Genomic DNA, 4,811 nt, shown 5'->3' with positions numbered 1-4,811 from the left:
CCCCTTTGGACAGCCAATTCTTTTAACCCAGCATCAATGGTAACTATAACAGCAGCAAAAAGGTCATTTTTAAAAATTTTTATTTTTGGAGATAGAGTCTCACTCTGCCCCCCAGGCTGGAGTACAGTGGTGTGATCTTGGCTCACTGCAACTTCCACCTCCCAGGTTCAAGTGATTTTCCTGCTTCAGCCTCCTGAGTAGCTGGGATCACAGGCGTGTACCTCCACACAGGGCTTTTTTTTTTTTTTTTAGCACAGGGGACTTTATTGATGGTACACGACAAGGTGGGGCTCCCTAGGCCCCTCCCTCTTCAAGGGGTCTGCATGGAAACTGTGAGGAGGGGCAATTCAGTGTGGTGGGGGACTGAGTGTGGCAGGGACCCCCAGCAGTGAGGGCCTCTCTTCCTCTCGTGCTCTCACTGAGGCTGGTGGTCCAGGGGTCTTACTCCTTGGAGGCCATGTGGGACATGAGGTCCACCACCCTGTTGCTGTAGCCAAATTCATTGTCATACCAGGAAATGAGCTCGACAAAGTGGTGGTTGAGGGAAATGCCAGCCCCAGCATCGAAGGTGGAAGAATGGGTGTCACTGTTGAAGTCAGAGGACACCACCTGGTGCTCAGTGTAGCCCAGGATGCCCTGGAGGGGGCCCTCCGACGCCTGCTTCACCACCTTCTTGATGTCATCATATTTGGCAGGTTTTTCCAGATGGCAGGTCAGGTCCACCACTGACATGTTGGCAGTGGGGACATGGAAGGCCATGCCAGTGAGCTTCCTGTTCAGCTCAGGGATGACCTTGCCCGTGGCCTTGGCAGTGCCAGTAGAGGCAGGGATGGTGTTCTGGAGAGCCCCATAGCCATCATGCCACAGTTTCCCGGAGGGGCCATGGTCTTCTGGGTGGCAGTGATGGCGTGGACGGTAGTCATGAGTCCTTCCATGATACCAAAGTTGTCATGGATGACCTTGGCCAGGGCGCTAAGCAGTTGGTGGTGCAGGAGGCATTGCTGACGATCTTGAGGCTGTTGTCATAGTTCACGAACATGGGGGCATCAGCAGAGTGGGCAGATATGATGTTGGGACGCCAACACAGGCGGATCACCTGAGGTCAGGAGTTTGAGACCATCCTGGCCAACATGATGAAACCTCATCTCTACTGAAAATAGATAAAATTAGCCAGGCATGGTGGCAGGTACCTGTAATCCCAGCTACTTGGGAGGCTGAAGCAGGAGAATCACTTGAACTTGGGAAGAGGAGGTTGCAGTGAGCCGAGACTGTTCTACTGCACTCCAGCCTGGGCAACAGAGACAGACTCCGTCTCAAAAAAAAATTCTAAGCTAACAGATTTTATTAGTTGACTTTTTTTTCCCCGAGACACTCTCGTTGTGTCACCCAGGCTGTAGTGCAGTGGTGCAATCTTGGCTCACTGCAATCTCCACTTCCCAGGTTCAAGTGATTCTCCTGCCTCAGCCTCCAAAGTAGCTGGGACTACGGGCACCCACCACTACACCCAGCTAATTTATATATTTTTAGTAGACATGGGGTTTCATTATGTTGGCCAGGCTGGTCTCAAACTCCTGACCTCAGGTGATCTACCCACCTTGGCCTCCCAAAGTGCTGGGATTACAGGCATGAGCCACAGCATCTGCCCCCCGCGCCCCCCTTTTTAACATGAGAGTTGCATCAACTGTAAAGAAAGCTGACTTTTCTTATAAAAAAAGACACTGAGTATATCCAGAAAACCCCAGCAAGGATATGCCTGACACTAGGATTTCTCTAAACCAAACACAAATACTTTAGACATGATTAATGACTGTGCACCTGGAGTGATGAGCTTTCCAGAGGTCAAGGTGAACTCAATCTCCCATGTTAAATCAAGGGAGCAACTGGGAGAGAACACAATTTAAGGCAAAGTGCACTTCACACATGTAGGAGCTGTGCCTCAGTTCTGATGGCCACCCTCACCTCCTGTCTTTAGTTTCTTCAGTCCCATAACATGTTTGCAGCATTATTATTACTCAGTGGTTGTGACAGCAAAATTAACTTTTTTTTTTTGAGATGGAATCCCGTTCTGTTGCCCAGGCTGGAGTGCAGTGGCGGGATCTTGGCTTACTGCAACCTCTGCCTCCCAGGTTCAACTGATTTTCTTGCCTCAGCCTCTTGAGTAGCTGGGATTACAGGCGCGCACCCCAATGCCCCACTAATTTTTGTATTTTTAGTAGAGACAGGGTTTCACCATGATGGCCAGGCTGGTCTTGAACTCCCGACCTCAGGTTATCTGCCCACCTCAACCTCCCAAAGTGCTGGGATTACAGAGCTACCGCAGTGGGCCTGAAATTAACTTCTGATGAAAAGAAAACTGACTGTAACAAAGACAAGAGTTTTTGAAATGCAGATGAGAAAAATTCCTGCTTTGGAGACGACAAATGGCTACCAGTAGGACAGTCTAAATTCAGCCCATTTGGGAAAGCTATAAAGGAGATGCATTTTTTCTTTTTTTACATTTAATTCCAAGTTATTTTCCTAAGGAGATGCATTTTTAATCAAAGTCACCACGGTAGGGTTTCATAGGAATAAACAAGCTTTTTATTTTTTTAATGGGGGATAACATTTGGAGTTGAGACCAAATTTGAGAAGAACTGTACAGACTGCTTTCTTAGAGCTAGGCATTGCCCCCCTGGGCCAGAACACAGACCTCACACGCCCACTTCTTGTTTGGTGCTGTACTGAAGTCACCATTGGGACCTGTGACATCCACATTTTAAAGCTACTAAAGGATTTGGATGGATTGGTGCTGAGTCGGGGTACAGTCTGCTGTCACTTGAAAATATGAGCTGCTATTTTATTTTCTTCCTGGACCCATGTGTTTTGTACAGCACATTAGCACATTTTCTTCTCAAAGTAGTGGCTACAACACTTGATCTCACCTACTGGAAATGTGTTAGCGTAAATCTGCAATACACTTATTTTCAAATGAGGTTCAAATCAGAGCTACGAAAAAGTGAAATCGCTTATTTCAGTTTTCAAAGTAGTAATCCCACATGGAATTTGTAACAAAAGCTGCTCCTCAACAGGAGTTCACGCTAAATGCATTGCAAAGAACTACTGTGGGCGGTAGGGGGGATTACTGCAGTTGATGTACAGCACAATTTAAAATATAGGATATTATTTTAGGCAACTGTATTTTCTTTTAATCTAGACACAAAATGCAACACTATGTTTTAGCTTTTGTACATCTGTAAACAAACTCAGAATTTAAAAAAAAATACTTTTTCCCCCATTCACTAGTCAAATTTAGAAAGCCAAGTTTTTCATTCTGTTTTGTTGTTTGTTTTGACACTGAGTTTCCTGCCTCAGCCTCCTGAGTAGCTGAGATTACAAGCACCTGCCACCACGCCCAGCTAATTTTTGTATTTTTAGTAGAGACGGGGTTTCATCATGTTGGCCAGGCTAGTCAACAACTCCTGACCTTAAGTGACTCACTGCCTCGGCCTCCCAAAGTGTTGGGATTACAGGTGTCAGCCACCGTGCCCAGCCTGAAGGCTAAGTTTTAACAACTATTTTCAAACTGACCTAATGCCAAACTTCAGTATTTAGTAGGAGATTCAGGTATGACATTATATATGCCTTCTTTCAGTTCTTAGCCTTGAATCTTTGGTTAATTCTTGACTTTAAATTTGTACAGTTAAACCAGCTTCTCTAAAAGTAATTCCTCTTTTGCGTTTACAGCTTCAAGCTGCTTTTGTGATGAGTATTGCCCATTGCACTTTGGCATAGTGGAACAGCAGTGAAAAGCCTCAATGTGGATTGCATATTGATAAACTGTCACTCCTCAAAAGCACCTGATAACATAGGTGTCACTCTTGGTTTATCACCCATTCATTTCTAGAGCAAAACACAGAACCAGAGGAGTATCCTGTAGCCATTTCTATTTTACATTTTTTCCAGCCTGAACTCTTGAAGAGTGAATGATTTTCCCTGTAAGAATAGAGTATTTACTAATATCAGCGTAAGAGCCATAGTTTCAAGTGTCTAACGCTGTGCTGATATGTACTAAACAGTAACCTAACATCCAGTTTATCTAGCACTTAACGTTACTGAGTTAGTAAACCAAGCTTCAGTGGCCATTAGTAAGGCAAACCTGCTACCATTTTAGTGCAAGTCTGAATTTTTGGTTTTTGCTTTTCTGTTAGACAAAAATTCCCATCTTGGACTGGGCATGGGGGCTCACACCTGTAATCGCAGCACTTTGGGAGGAGGAGGTGGGCAGATCACCCGAGGTCAGGAGTCCAAGATCAGCCTGGCCAACATGGTGAAACCCCATCTCTACCAAAAATACAAAAATTAGTCAGGCATGGTGGCGGGCGCCTGCAATCCCAGTTACTCAGGAGGCTGAGGCAGGAGAATAGCTTGAACCCAGAATTCGGAGGTTGCAGTAAACTGAGATCACACCACTGCACTCCAGCCTGGGCCACAGAGCGAGACTCTGTCTCAATAAAAAAACAAACAAACAAACAAATTCCAATCTTGGAGCAATAGAAAAGGCTAACTACAATCTAAAAGCTTGGTTATTTAAAACCAACCTAATAGCTTTAGCTTTCAAGTCTCTTTAGTATATTTATTCTTTGATTAAGTCAGACTTCCTAAAGAAGATATTTTGGGAATCTGCATAAGGCCCATTTTGCTAGAAAAAAAGTCATAATAAATGCTTAAGAAAACATTCCGAAAGTAGATGGCTGGAAGAACTAATTACTAGTACTACTGATTAATATTTTCAGTAAGCTAAGGTACTAACTCACCAATTTAAGCAGTCCCAT

At 44.8% G+C, this 4,811-nt stretch overlaps 1 pseudogene; it reads right to left on the bottom strand.

The window, feature by feature from the left end:
• Positions 1-323: 323 nt before the first annotated feature.
• LOC144581047 (glyceraldehyde-3-phosphate dehydrogenase pseudogene) lies at positions 324-4,811 on the bottom strand (annotated as a pseudogene).

The sequence above is a fragment of the Callithrix jacchus genome, chromosome X, assembly GCF_049354715.1.
Source record: "Callithrix jacchus isolate 240 chromosome X, calJac240_pri, whole genome shotgun sequence".
NCBI classification, from domain to species: domain Eukaryota; kingdom Metazoa; phylum Chordata; class Mammalia; order Primates; family Cebidae; genus Callithrix; species Callithrix jacchus.
Note: the sequence above shows the minus strand (reverse complement) of the source record. Positions and strands in the feature narration are given on the sequence as shown.